Genomic DNA, 23,721 nt, shown 5'->3' with positions numbered 1-23,721 from the left:
TGGCTCAGAAGTTAAAGCATCTGCCTCCAGTGCGGGAGACCCGGGTTTGATCCCTGGGTCGGGAAGATCCTCTGGACAAGGAAATGGTAACCCACTCCAATATTCTTGCCTGGAGAATCCCATGGACGGAGAAGCCTGGTAGGCTACAGTCCACGGGGTCGCAAAGAGTCGGACACAACTGAGTGACTTCACCTTTACCTCAACTCCCTGATGGCTCAGATGGCAAAGAATCTGCCTGCAATGCAGGAGAACTGGGTTCAATCCCTGAATTGGGAAGATCCCCTGGAGAAGGCAATGGCAACCCACTTCAAGAATTTGCCTGGAGAACCCAGGACAGAGGAACCTAGAGGACTACAGTCCAGGGGGTCACAAAGAGTCAGACATGACTGAGTGACTAACACACAAGCAAACTTACTCAACTAATAGAAGTTGAACTCCTATGTCAAATCAGCCAATCTTCTTTTCAGCACCAAGTTTTGGGGTTCTGTGTATGTTGCTTTCGTTCAGTTGCTAAATCATGTCTGACTGTTTGTGACCTCATAGACTGCAGCATGCCAGGCTTCCCTGTCCTTTATTGTCTCCCGGAGTTTGCTCAAATTCATGTTCATTGAGTCGGTGATGCCATCTAACCATCTCATCCTCTGCTGCCCCCTTCTTCTTGTACGTAGGAGGTGTAAAAGGAGAGCTCCCCCTTGGTCAGGCTCATGTGCAAAGCTCACTTTATCCTTAGAGCTGTAAATTCTTTTATAGGCCCCAAACTCTCCATCTGCCGAAAACAGGCAGCTTCTTTTGATGTCATTTCTGTTTTTCTTCTTCTTTTTTTTTTTTAACTCAGTCCTACTTATTAAATCCTACACAGTTTCTTGTCCACAATCTCGTCACAGCATTTTTCACATACACTGCTCCCTTCTTCCTCCCTCTGATTCCATTCCTTCTCTCTTCTTTTGACTATGCCCAGCTTATGGAGATATCTGGGGCAGAGGTCAGCCTAAGGAGTGACAGTCCCTTAGGCTGTCATCTGGATTGTAGGCACATCTCTGCTGGCTCCCACAACTAAAGTCATCACTGTTTGGTCCCAGCACTAGTGATAAGGACTGTGTTGCTGGAACCAGGACAGCAGGGAGGCAGAAATAAAGGGTTCACACTTTTAAACTGGGGCAGTGGATGGTGAGTGGTTTCTGGGATGTGAAGGTGACCCAGGAGAGCCTGGTTGTCAGGAGCATCAGTTTCTGCTGCCCTCTGATATGGAGGACCTTCCCAACAGCAGTCATATCTCCTTTTGGCCCTTGCTTGGAGCACAGTCACACTTATGGGAAACATACCTTGTGGCTTGGTCCTTCAAATAAGCTCCAAGCTCCATCAGCTGGGTTTTTAAAAGGGAGCTCTCTTCTGGGACCCCCTAAGAGCCACAGAGAACTTGGACAGGGGTGCTTCTGCCTCCTCAGTCACCACAAAACCCAGTCCAGTCATGTCCCGCTGGTGTGGTGCACTTTGGCAAGCCTCCTATCTCCAAAGAGAGAGCTGCTTGCTACATGTCCTCTGAGGGAGAGGAGGGTGGAGAAGAATTAATACCTCATCAACTATGGTTGACTCAAGAAAATGACCCTTCTCCACACATTACATGGATACTCAGAAAGGGTGTTGCCTCCACGCAGTTCTGAAAAGAACCACTTCTTTGCAAACCTTGCAGAGAGTTACAAACTCTATATTACAGACATCTATCTAGGTTCCTTTTGTCTGTCTGTTTCACAATGCCTGTACAGGATATCTGTGATTCTGTGACTCAGAAAGAGAAGACTGATCATGAAATAATGATAAACGTAGAAGTTATTGATAGGAGCTGTTGAATATCTTCTGAAGTTCTACTTTCAGTGTGATGGAGTAAGTGCCAAGCAGACCAATCTCTAGAAACAATAACAATAAACTTCAGGAAAAAAATATTCAAAAGGAAAAACAAACCCAAAGACTGAAAAGCCAAAAAAGGCAGGCAGATTTTAGAAAGTTGAAACTTGGATGAAGGGAAAAACAGAGGACGAGTTCCCATGTTGTTGCAATTCTGTCCTGCCATGCCATGCTAAGTCACTTCAGTTGTGTCCAACTCTTTGCAACCCTATGGACTGTAGCCCCCAGGCTCCTCTGTCCATGGGGTTCTCCAGGCAAGAACACTGGAGTGGGTTCCCATACCCTATTCCAGAGGATCATCCCAACCCAGGGATCAAACCCATGTCTCTTACACCTCCTGCATTGGCAGGTGGGTTCTTTACCACTAGCATCACCTGAGAAGCCAAGTTCTGTCTTGTGGGTAGGACACAGTCATGGTGTCACAGAGGCTAACTGAAGGAATAATGAAAAACTTGCTGTCTTTTTGGTCTGAGGAATCAGAGACAGAATTCAAGGTGGCCACGGCTTCTGAAAAGTAAAGAGGGAAGCCCAGAAAAGAGAATATCAGAGTAAGGGAGCCCCAGATCCTATGTGTCAACTCTTCTCAAATCTCTGGCTGACCCTTGAACTACACATGTATGAAACCATCCAGCTAAAGGAAAAAAAAAAAGAATTGAACTTAGATTTGAGCTGCCACTTACCAAAGGCAGCTTGACTCTTAAGCAAGTTACTGCCTGCTGCAGAATCTATCAAACCTCTTTGGAGGAATACAACAGAATCCAGAATCTCTACATCATGAAACACAATGGCTAGAACACTATCCCAAATTCCTCTCCTAAATATAGCTGACAATACCCTTTGAGGACTGTTGTGAGACTTAAACAAGATGATGTCTCCAGCACAGTGTTTGCAAAGTGCCTGGCGTACAGCTAGTGGCTGAGTCACAGCCTGTACCACCCAGGAGTGGGTGGGAGCATAAACAGAGGTGGAGATCGGCATTCAAGCTGGTTGTCAGGGCTGCCAGTGAGTTTCCAGAGAAGAGCAACAGCAAAAAAGCGCATACAATAAGCCAAATGCAGAAATAATAGGAGCCCCGAAGCCAATTCAAAGAGTACCAACCCATATACGGACACATGACTGATCTCGGATAAAGATGAGAGTGGGGCTGGTTCTGAGTAGCAGGCTGGGGCCAAGGATTTGAGAGACTTGGAAGACAGGTTTGTGTTGGGTTCACAGGTTCCTCCTGGGGTGATGGGCCATATTTTACCTGTTCACAAAGGATATCCCGGCCTTGTAAACCCAGGTTCTTTAATCTCTTAGGGGATTAAAGGGGAAAACACTGAAGAGGCTGATTCAATAACTACCATGAATCTTGATGGTTAAAATGGAAGCATCCGCGGTTGCCCAGTAAAGTGCAGATGCCATGTTCTGAGAGCAGAGAAATCATCTTCTCAGTTCAAGACTGAGGCCAGCACAAGGCAAAGCTTAAAGTCCACCCAGTATTGTCTGCTTGTGTCAAATAACAAGGACGTTGATATTGTGATATGACTTGGCCTGAGTGGCTGAGTCTCCTTTCCTGCCGACTTCCCATCACCATTTTGCTGCCGTGTTTGGAAACAAAGTAATACCACAGGAATGCAGAATTTTAGTGAAGATCATTTGTCTCCATTGTCCTCATTGATTCCAAAGATCATTTGTCTCCTCACAGCTCTAGAGCTGTCCCAGAAATCAAGTCTCTCCCTTGGAACCAATAAAATTCTCATTTGTGTAATGATAGGCTGGTGAGAAACAGAAGCAAAATACTGCCTGCTCGTGTTTGATCAACAGGACCTTAGGATTTCTCATCTCCCTGCTTCTCCCACCAAATCATCACCTTGCCATAGTGGAGTGTGGATATGACCTTAATACGTGGCACTGACTCAGACGTCTCCTAAGGTATCCTCTTTGTTATAAGATTGAAGAGAACCTTCAGCATCAGATTAACTCTCACTGGACTCCAACTCAAAGAGTCCTTGGATAAAGCAAGGGACTCCTGTTTGTCTTGAGCCTTGCAGAATTCCTTTCAAACAAGTGAGCCTCCAGGCACCAGTGCAGCTGAACGGGTCACTTCCCAGCGTAAGATTCAGACTGGCTACTACTGCCCACTCCACTCTGCTTCGGGCTTCACTCTCAAATGCCTGTTTATCTCAGCTCCAGAGTTCGCCTGTCTTGCAATTTTACTTCCTTGCTCTTTAGAATATCTGTTTTTCTACCTTGATCTCCAGATTCCCCTTTGGTTGTGATTTCTCCTCACCACAATGACGATACTAATTTTGGTGATGCCAATTTAAAATTCTCATCTCATCCAGCCTGGCCATGACGCTAGAATCTTCAGCATACCACAGGCCCTCAGGACGATGCTGTCCCCACCATGAGTGTGGAGTATCCCCCACCATGAGGGCTTGGGGAGATCACTCTCTCGGACCTGAGGTTGCATTTATTTTTCAGACAGAGTGGGGGGTGGAAAAGTACTTTAGAAGTGCAGTAGGAATCTCCTTGAGTGTCTTAGTCAAAGTGTTCCCACATTTAGGTGGAGACTGTTGGAAATGGTGACTCCAGCTCCAGCCAAGATGGGTTATGTACGAGCTTGTGAAGTGCTCCTTTCTTAAGAAGGAGGGACAGTCGAGCTCTACCTCATCGTGACAGTGAGCATGCCAGGTTAGCACACTCCATCCAGTGTTAGGATGCTGCTGGCTTTGTGGGAGGAGAAGATACTTAGAGCAAGAACAACCTGGATTTCAAAGCTACTCTGCCCCTGAGGCATTAGGACTTAGCTTCCTTCTTTATAACAGGGCACACTGCCTTGGATGTGTGTGTATGTAGGGCGGGGTATTATATGATGATTATTATTGCATTGTGCCAGGTACTGTTCTGATCACTCTAGGAGAGTGACTTTGCTTAGTCTTTATAACAATCCTCAAAGCAGATATCACTATTACCATTCCTGTTCTACAGATGGAGAAACTGAAGCGTACAGAAATCAAGCTGCTTTTGAAGGCTGCCCAGCTAGGAAGCAGCAGAGTCAGAATCCAAACACAGCAATGTGACTCTGGAGGCGGCGCTCTTAACCACTGCCCTCTGCTGTCCCCATGTGGTACCCCCCACAGTGGGTACTCAGCAAATGAGGTCAATTATAACAATAACAGCAATTGTACCCTCACCACATTATGAAGGCGATTCCACAATGCATTGTCAATTTATCCATTCAACTAGCAGATTATGCAAATGTGCGGAGTGCTTGTATAATGCAAATGTGCTTCCAAAATGTGAAAAATAAATCATTTCATCTCTTCATCCACTTCTGCAATACCTCTCCCCATTGTAGCAGCAGCACCTGGGGCTCTGTGGGTGTTGAGCAAATGGTTATTAATTTGTGTCTCGCACTGTCTGGTTTTCGAGTCTAATGATATAAATATTACCATTAATATTACAGTTGCTGTGAATGAGAATTCCATATTAAAGAATAAGTGCTGGTAGAACATAAGTGTGCAGGGGTCCACATTGAATGACCTTTCCAGTCTGGCGAGTTCCCAATTCTGCAGCAGACATAGGACAGTCAACTGTTCTGCCCTAAAATGGTCTGAAAGATTTCTTTCTGCCTTTGGGGACCTGCATTTTCTGTGAAATTTGACATTTCTGCCTCTCAGTCTTATTCTCAAGTTTGCCCAAGTCAGAAATTTGACAAGGTGGTGAAATGCTCCCAGTTGTTCACAGCTGCCTTGGACATGTGATGTAGTTGGCCTTCAATATCTGGGTTAACCTCGATTAGAGAAAGCCTCTAGAACTTGGACCAAAGGACTTATTAATGCACAATGTACCAAGCTTCAGTGTTCCGGTTCCCTCTTCCCTTTCATGTTAAATGCACTGCCTTAACTAAGTGGCCCTTTGCAAAGCCAGCCTTGTGACTAATGGGCCTTTGATCAGGTCTTGCTTCCTGACAGCTGTACATATAGATGAATGCTTATTCCAATTAAGTAATGAGCATCAATTCTCTTACCCTATGACTGCAAAGTGCCTCCTCATCTCAAAGCAGCCCTGCTGTCCTTATGTCAAGGCTAATATATCTGAAGAAAGGGACAGGGGAATGTGCAGTTTAGGAGACTTTGGAGAAAAAGAGCAAGGGTGGGAACAGATTTTCTAGAATCTACTAGCATGATCTAATCAGGAAAGGAAAGCTGCAATTTTTGAGCATCTGCAATGACTAGCATGTAAAGTACTTCATATACACTATTTCATCTTATCTTCATGTTAATTTGGGGGGCTGTGTGGGTCTTCACTGTGGCGTGAGGGCTTCTCTTGTTGAGGAGCACGGGCTCTCGGTGTATGAACTTCAATAGTTGTGGCTCATGTGCCTAGTTTCTCCAAGGCATGTGAAATCTTCCTGGGTCAGGGATTGAACCTGCATCCCCTGCCGGGGAATGATTAAGCACAGGACCACCAGGGAAGAAGTGTGAAGGGTTAGTCGCTCAGTCATGTGTGACTCTTTGCAACCCCATGGACTGTAGCCCCACCAGGCTTCTCTGTCCATGGGATTCTCCAGGCAAGAATACTGGAGTGGGTTGCCATTCCCTTCTCCAGGGGATCTTCCAGACCCAGGGATTGAACCCTGGTCTCCTGCACTGCAGGCAGATTCTTTATTGTCCGAACCACCAGGGAAGCCCTGTGACCACCAGGGAAGTCCTCACGTTACTCTTATAACTAGCGTCAGCTGCATTGAAAATGAAGGAAAGGAAGCTCAGGGCTGAGTGAGCTAGTACTAGTTAAGTGACTGGTCAGTGACTGAGTCACGGTTCTAACAGCCCGAATCAGGTTCTTTGTGACTCCAAACTTTTATTTTCCCAATGCCCTGGATGATCATTCTCTTTTTCCCATACACTGAAAATGGCACAGGATTTGGGTTCTGGATCTGTTCCCTACTAGCTCTATGGGCTTGAATAAATGGCAAATCCCTTTTGATCTGGAGCTCTTCATCAACAAATCAAGACCCACCAGCACCAACTCTGCTGACCGGACCAAATTCTTGTGAATGGGGTTTGTGCTTGAGAGTACGCAGTGCAGAAGAGTGGATTGTTGGCCCATTTACAAACTGAATTTGTTAATCTGTTGCAGCCTCTAGGCTGCTCTGACACTGTTTGCTTCCCCTTCCTGACTCTCCACAGGCAACACTGGGGACTTATTTGCCAACAGCAGATTTGTTTTCATTATTAGGGATGATCCTGTCTTCAAGTTGGAACAGAAATGGCAACCGAACGTGCTTTCATGGGAATTTCAAAGATTCTATTTTTCATGGGGAAGGAAGAAATAGGAGCCAATGGCACAGCAATTAAATCCATAGTTTAAAAACAAATGCTGAGACGCAGATGATATCATGCAATCATTGGAATGTCTCCTGTTTTCTCAGGCTTGCAGAGCGGGGCAGCCCTGGAAATCTCACGCCAGCTGTTAGTGTCTATTCCAGGACCGCCACTCCCATGCATCTCGGCAAATTCCTTTCTCTGCAACCCAAATCTATTGTACTTAACTCCTAGCATAACCCAGGAAGCCACGTGGAGCCCGGAGCTGCTTCCCGTGGAATCAGAGGGGTCTGGCTCCATGTGGCAGTTGCCTAGAGTGGATGGATACTCACTGATCAAACAACAGCAACCATCAACGGAGGAGTCTGTGTCCCAGCAGACTAGAAACCCTGCCGGCCTCTGCTAGGCAAGTTGACACATCCTACAGGAGCAAGAGGAAACTACAGCCTGCTTAATCAGCATCTCCTCTCACGTGCCATAAAATCCTTGTGTATTTTAGCCAGAAAGGAGGTCAACTGAACATGAGCAAATCACTCATTATAGCTAGCCATGGAGGCACACCATCTACTCTTTAGGACAGGTCTGCCCATCTTGAACAAAAGATTTCTTGAGGCTTAAAAACTTACTACCACACCAGGAAGATAGTTTGGTGGTTCCACAAAAAGTTAAGCAGAGAATTATCATATGACTCAGCAATTCCATTTCTAAGTATATTCTCCCCAAACTGAACACAAGTACTTAACTAGATCTCTGTACGTACATGTTCAGATACACAACAGCCGAAAGGTGAAAGTGACCCAAATGTCCATCAATGGATGAATGGGTATGCAAACTCTGAATACTCAAACAGTGGGATATCACTTAACCGTAAGAAGGAATGAAGGTAATGATATGTGCTACATTGTGGATGAGTGTTAAAAACATTATGCTAAGTGAGAAAAGCCAGACACAAAAGGTCACATATTGTATGATTCTGTTTACATGAAATATCTGGAATATGTAAACATAGAAACAGATTAATGATCACCAGGAGTTGGGAGGAAGAAGGAATAGAGAGTAACTATTAGAGTAACTATTAACTTAGTTGGTAAGGGGATTTATTCTGGACTGAGAAAAGGTTTAGAACTAGATAGATGTGATGCATACATAATGTACTAAGTAATATTGAATTATTATACTCAGCTTAAAGTGGGTAATTTTAAGTGCATGTGTGTGTATGTGTGAGTTTATTAGTTGCTCAGTTGTGTCTGACTCTTTGCAATCCCATGGACTGTAGCCTGCCAGGCTCCTCTGTCCATGGAATTCTCCATGCAAGAATACTGAAGTGGGTTGCCATTCCCTTCTCCAGGGGATCTTCCTGACCCAGGGATGGAACCTGCGTCTCCTGCATTCCAGGCAGATTCTTTACCGTCTGAGCCACCAGATAAGCCCCATCCATAATTTATTTTATGTGAGTTTCATCTAATAAAAAAAAATCTACTACTGAAGCCTGAAACTTCCTCTGAAATACATAAAAAAATAGATTGGTTAATTAATAGACAGACATAAATATGTGATCAAGCATGAAAAGTAAAATGTTAATTATGGAATACAGGTGGTGGGTACATGGGTGTTCACTGGAAATTCAATGTTTCAATGGGATTGAAATTTTTAATAATGAACTGTTAAAAAAAAGTAATGAAACCTAGAACATACCATGTCATCAGATTGTTGGAAAGGAAGTCTCAAAATCCTACTTTCGAACATAAGTCTTTTTATCTTGGTCCTAACCATATATGGGAACCAGTCAGGATAAATCGGAGAAGGCAATGGCACCCCACTCCAGTACTCTTGCCTGGAAAATCCCATGGATGGAGGAGCCTGGTGGGCTGCAGTCCATGGGGTCGCTAAGAGTCGGACACGACTGAGCAACTTCACTTTCACTTCTCACTTTCATGCGTTGGAGAAGGAAATGGCAACCCACTCCAGTGTTCTTGCCTGGAGAATCCCAGGGACGGGGGAGCCTGGTGGGCTGCCATCTCTGGGGTCGCACAGAGTCGGACTTGACTGAAGCGACTTAACAGTAGCAGTAGCAGGATAAATCAGCTGATCTCTATCCACTGTACAGGCTCCTCCCCTCCCCTCCTTGTCCCCACCTCACCCATCTGCATATAATACCTCCTTTTCATTATAATAGCTGCCACTTAGCACATCTGTTGTGCAGGTAACTGACACTCATTGTACCCAATCCCAGTAACACTCGAAGTAGGTTACAGATGAGAAATTGCCCATAATAATAAACAAAACCAGACTCAGAAAAAGTACATATGTTTTATATGAGCAGATTGTTTAAGAAGTAGAAAAGCCAACAGGCAAAACAAATTTATGCCGTTCAGAGGGAGGCTAATGCTACCCTGGGGAGGAAGCCGATTGGAAGGCTCCTGGGGGCTTCTGGGCTGCTCTGCTGGTACTGTTTTATTTCTTGATATAGTGTTGATTACTTGAGTGTGTTTCCTTTGTGAAAATCCACTGAGCTGTACTCTGTGTACCTGCTTGTATGTATATTTTATATCAGTAAAAGTTTAATAAAACCAAATCAATGGATAGATAGGTAAAGTTAATCAGTAAAACACAAAGCAAATCCATTGAAAATATCAATTAAAAAATAAAAAGAAAGATGGAGAAAATGCAAACAAGTAATAGGACTAAGATGAGGCTGCCACTGTAGAAGGAGTTGCAATTTTACAGCAGAACACTGCACACAGATCCGTTCCAATGGCCTTGACTATCTTGATGAAATGGATGGTTTTCTAAGGAAACAACTAAAATCAAGATTATAGGGGAACAGCCACCAATCATGGAGTCTGTGCTGGTGGAGTCTAAATAACAAGTGAATTCACAAATCCCTCTTCTCCTGTTCTAGCATCGGGAAGGACCACAGTAACACACACACAAACTGACCAATTCATCTAGGCTAGCTAGAGCCCTGTGCATTGCAGGACCCTTGATCTGCAGAACCTATAAGGCCCTGCCAGAGAAAGCAGGTGCTGAGCTTCATTGTGATCAGAATCTGAATCCTAATCCTAAGTGAAATTGCAGAGCACTGTGCTATGTCCTTGTTTTGGAATACCTTCCTGAGGCCAGGTGATGACTAGGTAAGACTCGGTGACTCAAACCTGTTGAACGGATGCAATACCACATTGGAAATGGTAATGATATTTTTTGGTTGTAGTAAGTATCCGTTTATTTAAAAATAAGAAACTAAACCTGTATACAAGCCCTGCGTCCCCGTCCTTTAAAGTAAAAGGCTTTTGCTTTCGTCTCCCAGGCCTCCCTTGAGTCTCAAAAGGCTGACACAACAGTTGATGATTAGGAAATGTGGAGATACAGAAACAAAGAATAGCTGTTGGACCAGGAACTGGTAACAATTTAGACTATAAATCCACCACACAGCAGAATCACCAAGCTCCCAGTTCTCTGAAAGATAGAGATAAAGGCCTGACACACATTCTGAAGTTGTTTTTAAGGGAGCAGAGTCCCACCCAAGATAAAAGCTACTGACCACAAGCACATGGACCCTAGACTAGTTGAAATTTGAATGTCAATGTGCTTGAAACCTCACCGTTATGTCAACTCATCAGAGAACTGTGCAGGATTGGATCACACACTCTGAAGCCCCCTCCCTCACACTGCCTTCCACATCTTCTGAGCAGGAGCTGCCCTTTCTCCTTGCTTGGTGCTCTGCAACAAATGCCATGCTTTCTTTCACCATGATCTGATGTTAGTATGTTGGTTTTACTGAGCGAGGGCAAGTGGACCCAAGTTTGGTGCTGTAACAAAGCCACCTTTGACAGGTGGTCAGAAATGTTATTTTTCTCTAAGTAGATTTTTTTAAAGAAATGTCAACCCATGCAGAAAAAAGGGAAGGATTTTTTCTAGCAAGCCCTGACTTACCTTGAGGTATGAGAGAAACTCCAAGCCGGAAGAGATGGCCAAGAGAATTAGACATTCCAGCTGGGTCAGAAGGAACGAAGAGAGCCCGAGTTTAAAGGTTGGGCAACCTGAACTTTCCCAGTGACTTTAGAAAGGTGCTTTGCATAATGAGAGCAAAAGCCCAGAAATGTCTGAGACTTACAAGAGAGGTCAGGACATGGAAGCAACCTAGATGCCCATCAGAAGATGAATGGATAAGAAAGCTGTGGTACATATACACAATGGAGTATTACTCAGCCATTAAAAAGAATGCATTTGAATCAGTTCTAATGAGGTGGATGAAACTGGAGCCTATTATACAGAGTGAAGTAAGCCAGAAAGAAAAGCACCAATACAGTATGCTGCTGCTGCTGCTGCTAAGTCGCTTCAGTCATGTCCGACTCTGTGCGACCCCATAGATGGCAGCCTACTAGGCTCTCCTGTCCCTGGGATTCTCCAGGCAAGAACACTGGAGTGGGTTGCCATTTCCTTCTCCGATGCATGAAAGTGAAAAGTGAAAGGGAAGTTTCTCAGTCTTGTCCAACTCTTAGCGACCCCATGGACTGCAGCCTACCAGGCTCCTCCATCCATGGGATTTTCCAGGCAAGAGTACTGGAGTGGGGTGCCATTTCCTTCTCCGCCAATACAGTATACTAACGCATATATATGGAATTTAGAAAGATGGTAACAATAACCCTGAATTGTTACAAGACAGCAAAAGAGTCACTAATGTATAGAACAGTGTTTTGGACTCTGTGGGAGAGGGAGTGGGTGGGATGATTTGGGAGGATGGCATTGAAACATGTATAATATCATATATGAAACAAGTTGCCAGTCCAGGTTCAATGCACGATACTGGATGCTTGGGGCTGGTGCACTGGGATGACCCAGAGGGATGGTACGGGGAGGGCGGAGGGAGGAGGGTTCAGGATGGGGAACACGTGTATACCTGTGGCGGATTCATGTTGATAAATGGCAAAACTAATACAATATTGTGAAGTTAAAAAAAAAAAGAGAGGTCCTACCTTGGATTGGTGGTGGGGACAGGGGCTTTTGTGAGGTGTGATGGTATTGGAAAAGAGTTTCAATTCTGAAGATAGAATCAGGCAGAGAGAAGGTGGTTTGTTTCTGGTTAGGAAGGAACTAACCATATTTGTACCCTGAAGGGAAGGATCAAGGTGAAAATATTACAGATGCAAAAGACAGACTTCTCTGGTGGTCCAGTGGTTAAGACTCCACGCTTCCAATGCAGAGGATGGGGTTCGATCCCTGGTTGGGGAACTAAGATCCTGCATACCACGTGGCAGGGTCAAAAATAGAATGAAAGGCACATTCCATGGGGGAAAGAACATTTAAAAAATAATCAAAAGAGAAAGTGGAAATAATGGTTGAGAAAAAGATCATAGATTCAAGATGAGACAATACGGATTTGGGAGAAGGGCTTGGCTTTGGAAAGAAGCTGACTAAGCAGAACTAGTGCTTAGTCACTAGTTTAAGTGGGTTTAAGTTCGTTTAGTGGGTTTAAGTAGTCTCCAAGAGAGATGTCCATTTCCAAACCCTCAGTATTTGTGATGTGACCTTAATTAGGAACAAGATCTTAGCAGCTATAATTAAGAATCTCCAGATGAGATCATTGTGGATTTAGAATGTGCCCTAAATCCAATAAATAGTGTCCTTAAAGAGAAAGAAGAGGGAGATTTGAGGCATGCAGACACAGAGGAGATGCAGAGGGGAAAAGGCCATTAAAGACAGAGACAGGGGACTAGACTTATGTCCCAAGCCAAGGACAGTGCAGAGCCACCAGAAGCTGAAAGAGGCAGAGCAGGAATCTCCCCTAGAACCTTCAAGAGAGGACGGCCCTGCGGACACCTTCCTTTCCAGATTCTGGCCTGCAGAACTGGAGAGAATACATCTCTCATCTGCCACCCAGTCTGAGGCAGTTTGTTATGGCAGCACCAGGAAACCAGTGCAGCCTCCAAACTTCAGGTTAGGATTAATCCAGTGGAGTGAGCTAACCGAAATACACTGACACAGTTCAGAGACGGGTCTTCACCCGTGGGTTTGGTTAGGAATCCAGTCAGCCTCGTAAACCCTCATCCCTGGAGCAACAGCCCTGGCCGTTAGCCTCAGCCTCGAATTTGCCCTCAGTCCACTTGCCAGCCTCTGCTTAGCCTACTGCTGCCTTCCCTTGCCCTGGTTGGTGTTTCTCCCTGTGCACCTAACTCTCATCCCAGTCACTTTAGTTTCAAAGCATTAAATCCTCTAGTTTCTTTCTCTAAACTGTGAAATTTATATGAAAATCCAATTAAAGGCACATTTTATTACAATAGATATGTATATATAATAGCATGTGCCTTTTATTCACGGCCTCTTTAACTGGAGATACATATATATATTTATTCATGATCTCTTTAATATAATATATATATTCATATATATGTCTAACTCTAAACCCTATTATAGTAGATTTCTCCTGGGCACCTACACAAGCATTTATTCTCATGGTTGATCTGACTTACTGCCAATTCTTACCATTTACGTTCAAGTTCTTCAGTTCCTCACTATTAAATATGGGACCAATTACAGCATAATGAGGCACTGAGTATCATGTATTCAAATCATCTTTGCTCCCTAGCTGGGATCCAAAGTATATTGAATTAACTTATATTAATCTTATGTATGCAATTAATTAAGAAGTTCCCAACCTAGAATCTGGAGAAGGAAATGGCAACCCATTCCAGTATTTTTGCCTGGAGAATTCTATGGACAGAGAAGCCTGGCAGGCTGCTGTCCATGGGGTTGCAAAGAGTTGGACATGACTCAGTGACTAACACTAACCTAGAATCACTATAGTTCATCAGTTCAGTTCAGTTCAGTCGCTCAGTTGTGTCCGACTCCTTGCGACCCCATGAACTGCAGCATGCCAGGCCTCCCTATGCATCACCAACTCCCAGAGTCCACCCAAACCCATGTCCATCAAGTCGGTGAAGCCATCCAACCATCTCATCCTCTCTTGTCCCCTTCTCCTTCTGCCCTCAATCTTCCCAGCATCAGGGTCTTTTCAAGTGAGTCATCTCTTCACATCAGGTGGCCAAAGTATTGGAGTTTCAGCTTCAACATCAGCCCTTCCAATGAACACCCAGGACTGATCTCCTTTAGGATCAGTTGGATCTCTTACAGTCCAAGGGACTCTCAAGAGTCTTCTCCAATACCACAGTTCAAAAGCATTAATTCTTTGGTGCTCAGCTTTCTTTATAGTCCAACCCTTACATCCATACATGACCACTGGAAAAACTATAGCCTTGACTAGATGGACCTTTGTTGGCAAAGTAATGTCTCTGCTTTTTAATATGCTGTCTAGGAAGGAAATTCCAAGGAGTAAGCGTCTTTTAATTTCATGGCTGCAATTACCATCTGCAGTGGTTTTGGATCAATTAGGGCTTAGGAAAGAACATGTGATAAACACATTCATTCACTCCGTATTTATTTAGTATCTGCTTCCTTCCATGTACTTTGCTCAGTGTTGGGCTTATATATATGAATGTGAAGAATGAGTTTGACCTTGAAAGAGCTCATTGTCTCCTGCATAGGTGTGGAAAAAACAGTGAATTGGATGATACAAATACAATATGACCAGCGTTATCTTATGGCATAAACAGTTCCACTTAGGAGGCTAGGGAACTGTGGGGCATTCTGGAGATGGTGTAAGGGCTTGTGCTAGCTCGTTTCTATTGAACCTTCTGGACACACCCTCCCTCCTTTCCACCTGCCCTGTGCTCTCAGAGGCATTGTCCGTGAGCTGCGTTCTCTGGCCACTCATGCCTTCTGGCTTCTAGACAGGTTCGGTTGACGTTAGAACATCTGAGCGTGGAGCAGAGAGCTCCTTTTCTGTCATCCTGCAGGTTGGCAGGGGCAGCTCTGTTCCAGGAGAAACCACGGCTTCTGTCTAGAAGCTCCTCTTAGGAATCTGGTCAAGTTCTGGGAACTATTTTTTTCTCTCCTGATTCTAGTTGGACACTAGCCTTGGGCCCCTTCACCATCCCCTCCTGGCTTCCCTTGACCTTGCCACAGCTCTGTAACAGCTCCATTGTGTGACATCCTTTAACCACTCATTGGATATGCCATCTGTTTCTTTCTGGGACCCTCATGGGCACTGGGGTCAAGGGACGCTTCACAGAGATGGTGACCTTTGAACTTTGTCCTGAAGAATGAGTAAGGTTTCTCCAGGGGTATATGCATGGGGTGGGGTCTCCCAGGCTACATAAAGTAAGAACACGTCAAATCTGGGAGGCCATGGAGTGCACTGCACATTTGGGGACTAAATTATCTTATGGAGGAGCATGCAGGCAGTGGTGGGAAAAGAAACTGGAAAGTTGAAAGGCTTTAGGCTTTTAAGGGCTTGCCTGGTGGCTCAACTGCTAAAGAATCCATCTGCAATTCAGGAGACCCTGGTTCAATTCCTGGGTTGGGAAGATCCACTGGAGAAAGAACAGGTTATCCACTCCAGTATTCTTGGTCTTCCCTTTTGGTTCAGCTGATAAATAATCTGCCTGCCGTGTGGAAGACCTGAGTTCAGATCCTGGGTTGGGAAGATTCCCTGGAGACAAGAAGAGCCATCCACTCCAGGATTCTGGTCTGAAGAATTCCATGGACTGTATAGTCCATGGGGTCGCAAAGAGTCGGACACGACTGAGCGACTTTCACTTTCAAGGCTTTTGAATTGTATACAATCAGTGATAGGAAATTTAAAAGACACTGACAACATTCCAATGCCTTGAAACTCCAGATACCCAGGTCTTTCTATAAAACCTGTATTTCAGAAGTGAGAGACTGGTGTCAATCTGTGCTGGGAATTTATGCTTTATGGGTTTTGTATTCTTTGCTTTATGGTTAATAAAATTCAGACTGGGAGCTGAGGAAAGCTGTTGACTTAAAACATCAAATCACTTCAAAAGCTTTTCCTTTCAGTCCCAATTTATTGAGCTTTCTACTTATGTATTACGGAGAAAGCTATCTTGAGCTATGTCACAGTTTCACTCAATTACAGAAAACTTTGCCGAACGTGACAGCCTTTCAAAGATTCTTATAAAAAGAAGTACTTAATCAGAGTCAATATTCTGGGCTCAGGTCTCAGGGAAGGGGGAAGAAGGAGGCCAAACTAACATCTGGGGAAGGATAGAGAAGGGGGTGAGAAGCAGGAGACATCAAGGAAAGAGAAAAATTCAGAGCAGCATTGTCTAATAGAAATGTCACATAAAGTGCAAATATAAGGCACAGATGCGATTTTAAAAGCTGTAGAAGCCATACTGAGAAAAAGTAAAAAGAGCTGAAAACAAAATATGTGTTTATTAACAAATAAACAAAATGTGGTAGATACACACAGTGGAATGCTATTCAGTCTTAAAAAGGAAGGGCATTCTGACATATGGAATAACATGGATGAACCTTGAGGGCCTTATGCTAAATGAAATATCAGTCACAAAAGGACAAATACTGTATGATTCCACTCATACGAGGTACCTAGTGTGATCAAATTCGTAGAGACAGAAAGTAGAAGAATGGTTGCTAGGGGCTGCAAGAAGGGGGAACGGGAAGTTGTTGAATGGGTACAGAGTACCAATCTTGCAGGATCAAAAGAGTTCTGGAGACTGGTCACAAAACAATGAAAATATACTTAACATTACTGAGCTGTACCCTGAAAAATGGTTAAGATGGTCAATTTTATGTTATGTATATTTTACCACAATTTTAAAAAAAGGTCTTTACCTTTTAAAGAGGTAAAATTATTAAGAATTCTAAGAATATAGAATATATTTTATTTATATTTTATTTCTATATAAAATGTAAACATATTTGATATAGAAAAATAATATATTAAGGATATATTTTATTAAGATATAATTAATAAAATATATTCTTAATATATGTAACCCATTATATCCAAAACATTATCATTTCAACATGTAATCAATACAAATGTATTGGCATAGTCTATACTTTCTAATACTAAGCCACTGAGATCTGATGCATAGTTTAACACAGCATAGTTGAGTTTGAAAACTCAGCACAGGTCCAGCGATCTATGCTAAGTTGTGGCTAATGGCTACCATAGTGGACAATGCATGTGTAGAGCAGCAGTTCCCAACCTTTTCAGCACCAGAGACCAGTTTTGTGGAAAACGGTTCTTCCATGGACCTGGGAGGGGTGGGGATGGTTTCAGGATGATTCGAGAGGTTTACACTGGTTGTGCACTTTATAACTGAAGTACATCAACTCACCTGCCACTGTAAAGCCTGCCACCAAATGGAGCTTAATTGTCACTGATAGCTTAAACACACTGATAGGGTTTCGATACGAGTCCAACCAATTGATTTATTATGGTCCCTGTGCAGTCAAGGCGATGGCACCCCACTCCAGTGCTCTTGCCTGGAAAACCCCATGGATGGAGGAGCCTGGTGGGCTGCAGTCCATGGGGTCATGAAGAGTTGGACACGACTAAGCGACTTCACTTTCACTTTTCACTTTCATGCACTGGAGAAGGAAATGGCAACCCACTCCAGTGTTCTTGCCTGGAGAATCCCAGGGACGGGGGAGCCTGGTGGGCTGCCATCTCTGGGGTCGCACAGAGTCGGACACGACTGAAGCAACTTAGTAGCAGCAGCAGCAGTTGTGCGGTCAAACCTCTCTGCTAATGATAATCTGTAGCATCACCACCCTGGCTCCACCTTAGATCTTCAGGCATTAGAACATTATCAGGAGATCTCAGTCTAGATCCCTCACATGCACACTTCACATCAGGGTTCCAGCTCTTATGAGAATCTATTGCTGCTGCTGCTCTGTCAGGAGGGAGCTCAGATGGCAATGTGAGCAGTGGGGAGTGGCTGCAAATACAGAACAAGCTTCTTCACCGGCTTGCCTGCCGCTCGCCTCCTGCTGTGTGGCCCCGTTCCTGACAGGCCATGGACTGATACCCCTGGTCTGGAACACTGAATAATGGCAGATTCCCTCCTGGGATTCTAGTCTTTTCCTTGCAAGTGTACCAATGGCTTCCTTTAACATGATACTTTTTTTCAGAGGCTTCTTGCTTTAGAAACTTGCCTTTGACAGCCTGGATGGGAGGAGACTTTGGGGGAGAACCGATACATGTACATGTCAGGTGGAATCCCTTCGCTGTTCACCTGACACTATCTCAGTGTTGTTAATCAGCTGTGCCTAATACAAAATAAAAAAGTTTAAAAAAGGAAAGGAACTTGCCTTTGAGGCAGTGCAGGCATGGGCTGAGACCTAAGTTTTTGTGCAGCATCATGGGAGGTGGTTCTAGAAGCCATCCCAGGATTCTAAACCCAGAGATGAGAGGAGGCCTGGGAGCCCACCTCCCCTGCCTCAGGAGCCCTTTGGTTGTGGGTGCTCTGGCCCCAATCCAGTGCTTACTAGTTGGTACATCAGTTTTAACAGATGTCAGAGGGAGGCTCTGTGACCTTGGGGAAGTTATATAACATCTTGGAGCCTGAGTTTCTTCACTGGTGAAGTAGAGATAAGGATAGTGGTCATCCTATACAGCTATTGTGAGAATTAACTCAAAATGCACAAACAAAACATTGGTAAAAGGGACTAAGTGAGAGTGTGAAAGTCACTCAGGCATGTCCAACTCTTTGAGACCCCATGGACTCTTTGTGAGTCCATGGGATTCTCCAGGCCAGAATACTGGAGTGGGTAGCCATTCCCTTCTCCAGGGAATCTTCCCAACCCAGGGATTGAATCCAGATCTCCCACATCGCAGGTGGATTCTTTACCAGCTGAGCCACCAGGGAAGCCCAAGAATACTGGAGTGGGTAGCCTATCCCTTCTCCAGCGGATCTTCCCAATCCAGGAATTGAACCAGGGTCTCCTGCATTGCAGACGGATTCTTTACCAGTGGAACTATCAGGGAAAGCCTAAGTGTCAGAGTTTATTCTACACAGAATCCTGAGCTAGATAGGCTTGAAAGTGAAAGTTGCTCAGTTGTGTATGACTCTTTGCGATCCCATGGACTATATAGTCCATGGAATTCTCCAGGCCAGAATACAGAATGCGTAGTCATTCCCTTCTCTAGGGAATCTTCCCAACCCAGGGATCAAACCCAGGTCTCCCGCATTGCAGGCAGATTCTTTACCAGCTGGGACAAAAGGGACTGATGTATATTAAATAGTGGCTTGGTTATAAAAATCTCCATCATCTTTGTTATTATTATTATAGCTCATTTTAGCTGCACTGGCTTGTTTTAACATTCTCTTAGATTTTCAATCATTCCCATGGGAATGACTTGAGGATCAAGAACACAAACTCTGGACCTCAACTTCTTGGGCTCATGTTGTGGTCTTGATACTTTCAAGTGGCCTGAGACTCTTCTTCTGTTTCAATGCTCTTTCCTTCTGAGCCTTGACCCCACACATCCTCCATTATAACCTCCTTGTCTCTTAGTTTTCAAATAGATAAAATGGGACTAATAATAGTAAACATTGCATAGGATTAAAAGCACTGATGTAGATGCACCCTTAAAGCCTGTCCTATCAAATATGGCAAACCATAGAGAAACGTGTTTGTAGCAGGAATTAAGCAGATACTACGCTTGTTCTCCCAGAGTATAAGCCTGTAGGAAAGTTAGACCTTCAACCAATAATACAGGAAAGAATAAAGAGTGTTATCACATAGGAAGTCCTTATTGATGTCTCTCTTAAATACATGTGCTACAATTGAAAAGCTTCTTGTCCTCTCCTTAGCAGACCAAAGCTTTATTCTCCCCAGAATAAAGACCGTGAGCACACCATTTCTTCCTCCTGTCCAGCATCTGAAGCAGCAAAGCCTCCTTTTCTTCTCAGGTCTCTGTTCCATCACCTCTCCTTCAACTCTGACATGCCAGTGGCTCATCAGTTTTGTGATGCAGTACTGCCTGTATTAAGCCCTCACGCACTGAGTTAGTAGCGCTTCTAAAACCCCCACATTTATCAAACCCACTTATCTGTGGGCAGGAAATTCCCACTCCCAAGACACTGCCAGTCCCTCCTTGCATAGGTCAGGATGGGCAAATACATGCTGAGTTTCTGCATGGCTCCCACTGGGTACTTTTGGCCTTTGCACAAATAATTACAAAATGAACAAAAGAGATTAGCACTGAAGCGATTTATGGGAAGCTACACAGGAGGTCAGAATAGCACTGATTAATCTCCAAATTGACCAGATACATGGGCAACATAAAAGAAAAAATAAACTGTTGGTAAAATTGTCCTTATGGGAGGTAAGCACTGAGAAAGGAGTGTTCCAACTGCTCTTAATTTGATCAGAGTTGACATTCAGCCCTGTCTGGCTCCTGTCATTAAAGCACGTACATTCCGGAGAAGTACTCCCAGGAGTGGAGACCTTCAAATATTCTCCTTTCTTTCCCAACAAGCTTAGCCAGTCCTCATCTTCCCAAGGGCCCCCTTCCCCCTTCTCGGTCAGGCCTTCATCTCACATCCTGAGAATCCAGGATTCTGCCACTTCCCTGGCTCTGATGGGGTTGGGGAGGAGGTGGGAAGGGCTGAGGAGCCTGACAGCCTTGAGTTCCAGGGCTTAAAGGGAATCCTGAACTGGCTTCTCCCACCCCCAAACTGTGACCGCTGTTCATCTTTCTCAGGAACTCTTGGTACAGGATGGAGGGCTTCTGCCCACCCCTTTTTCACCCCCACAGAGACAAAAAGGGGAGGCTGTGAACTTGGGTGCTCACGGGGGTCGTTGACAGAGCTGAGTTGCTCTAGGGAAGCCCTGCACTGCCTGGCTTAATAGGACTCAAAACAAACTCCAAAAAAAAAAAAAAGCAAACTCTGAAAAAACCAACCTTAGGAAACTTTTTACAGTTCCTAATTTAGAGGGGGTGGGAATCTAATGTACATAAGACTCTAGATCAATTGATATTTACAGATGATTTGGGGCAATGGAAATATATTTCAGAGAACAGTTTGGTAATAGGCAGGAAAAGCCACTAAAATGTTCATATTTTTTGCCTCACTAATATCACTGTTGGGAATTCATCCTCAACCAATTTTTTTAAGAAAGAGAAGTAAAACTGCTTTATGCACAGAACATATTCAGAGTGGTATTATAATGATGGGAAAACTAGAAGCAATTTAAACAGTCAACAATTGCTGAAACAGATCATGGCAGATCCACTTAACAGATTAATCCATTTAATCCGGCCACAATTAGCCATCTGTGTGAAACTGTACTGGAAGATGGGGAAGTGTTTATGGAATAATACTTGGAAACAAACAGTATAAATGAATATATCTAGACTGTAGTTACAATTGTGTCAAAATGCATGCTTGGACAAAGCCTGAGAGCACAGAGAAGAACCAGAGGTGATAAAAAGTTGAGTTCAGGAAAAAAAATCTTAAAGGAAACCCCACTTTTTAATGTTTCCTCAGTGATAGCAAAAATAAATAATAACAAAGCATAGACATCAGGGTGCTCATTTTGCCTCATTTCCTTGGCCTTCCTTGGTTGCTTAAATTAGATTCTCCCAACTTGGATGCCAAGGCATACCACTGCGCCATGGAAGGGTTCCAAATAGCATGATGTCCCACCTAGTGGACCCTCTCCACTGGGATGGCCACTCGAGCCCCTCTAAGCCGTTAATCCCCAGCTTTGAGTCACCTTGTCTTTTTCCTCGGGGAGCCAAAGTGTGGGAAAGGTCAGAAAGCGTGGCCTGGGTGAGAGGACTCCCCAAGAAACTCATCCCATGGTTCGTTCACCACCAACACCCCACGGCAACTCAGGAGCTGGGCCCTGGCCCTCCAGTGCTAGGGCACTCAGTTCTTCACTCAAGCATCACTGACTGCTCTCCTCCCGACCAAGCCCCAGTGTGAAGCGTCTCTGACTCTTCTCCCTTCATCATGCACAGCTGCTCAAAGCCTGTGTTTAGGATAGGCGATGCTGTGTCCCTCCTTCCCCCTCCCCCATCCTAGGGAGGATGAACTTGTATGTATTTACTGCAGATACTCAAACATACAAACACTCAGCATGACAGGCGCAGCCACATCAAACCTTCTAAAGAGAGAAAGAAGGAAGCAGGGATGAGAAAACAAACTGCACACAAGCACCTGTGTCCTCCCATAACCAGAATACATCATGCCCAGGTGTGCTTTGGCTCCACACATTATTTAGCATCAGTAACAGTAACCCAAAGACATTAACCAGTTCCTGATGCTGCAACAACCTGCTGTACGAGGGCTTTAAAGCAACAGCATTCTCTCCTGCCCCTTTTCAGCATCACTCGATCCCATGTTCACAGTAAATGTCAGAGCTTGGCTAAACAAGCAAACAAAAAACTTTCCCAAAGTTCAAGATCCATGCTGTCAGCCTTGAGAGACCTGCTGAGCAGAAGCATGAAGTACATCCCATGTTTCCCATCCCAGGGCTTTGCTCACTAAACTCTTTGAACAGTACACCTGAGAGGTTAAATTGTGTCAGATCTGGTGCTGTTTATTGCAGACAACTCTGGCTGAGAGAGATGCAAAAGTCACCCTGGCTGCTTTGTGGTTAGCAGGGAGTAAACACCCCTACCAAAGAGCAGCTCAGGGGCAAAGGAATGGAGATCTGCACACCTGCTAAAGAAACTTGGGAAAGAAAACCTCTTGGGAAAGAAAAGAGTCCTTCCACTCAGGAATCCTCTTTCAGGCTGCGCTTTCTGCTGTGTAACCCACTCTCAAGAATGGAGAAGAGGAAAGAAAAAATGAAAACCAAAAGAAAACAATCCCCACCTGCTGCTTACGTGTGTTATGATCAGCGGAGAAAATGCAAGTGCGTGTGAGCCCACTCTTGCACCTCCTTTGGCAGAGGAGAGCAGATCCCCAAGGGACTTGTTAATTGTGTAAACCATCTCCCACCCTCAGCCATACAGAGAGCCCCAACGCACACATGCACGCCCGCCTCACAGCCAAGCCCCCTCCCCAGCGTTCCTTTCCCAGCTGCAGAGAAAGCGCAAAATGCTACTCACATGTGGCAGCTTCAGCTTCCCTTTGCCTCTCCCCAGCCTGAGTACCGGCTCCGGATGCTGCTGCTGCTGCTTTTCCTGTTGCAAGTGAAACAAACCTTCATCGACAGAGATGGTTTTTCTCTGGGCTGCTTTGTCTGAGGTTCCCCAGATGAACACCGACTCGCTTATGTCATTATCCGACTTCGATAGCTCCCCTAACACAGGCAGGGCTTTGGGGCTGTCATCTTCCACTGGCTGGGCTTCTGCTGAGAGAAACAACAGACCTGAAACTGACAACTGATCGCATCAAAACACTCCAGGGGATGGCAACCCAAGACTACGAAGTAACGTGTTAGCTTGCAGGGATACCATGTACAGCCGAGGATCATCTGTCTTCCACTGGCACTGCAAGTCTGACCAAGTGGAAGAGACATTATTTATGAACTTACAGCTTCCAGAATGTCTCCAAGTGAAGCCTTATGGGCATTATAAAGCCTGGTGTCGCAGAAGGACCCTGCAAACCTCGGGCGTGCTCAATATGGGTGAAATCAATCAGGGGGCAATATA

The 23,721-nt window shown here is 44.6% G+C and overlaps 1 protein-coding gene across 1 annotated transcript in view; it reads right to left on the bottom strand.

Annotated features, from left to right (window-relative positions):
• The window catches only part of ANKFN1 (ankyrin repeat and fibronectin type III domain containing 1), a 486,838-nt gene extending 463,408 nt beyond the window's left edge, over positions 1-23,430 (bottom strand). The window contains exon 1 of the mRNA XM_070772500.1: positions 23,176-23,430. The gene's annotated coding sequence lies outside the window, so the exon portion shown is untranslated. The remainder of the gene's footprint in view (positions 1-23,175) is intronic.
• Positions 23,431-23,721: the final 291 nt, after the last annotated feature.

The sequence above is a fragment of the Bos indicus genome, chromosome 19 (assembly GCF_029378745.1).
Source record: "Bos indicus isolate NIAB-ARS_2022 breed Sahiwal x Tharparkar chromosome 19, NIAB-ARS_B.indTharparkar_mat_pri_1.0, whole genome shotgun sequence".
In the NCBI taxonomy this organism is placed as follows: Eukaryota; Metazoa; Chordata; class Mammalia; order Artiodactyla; family Bovidae; genus Bos; species Bos indicus.
The sequence above is the reverse complement of the archived record's forward strand: the minus strand, read 5'-3'. Positions and strand labels throughout refer to the sequence as shown.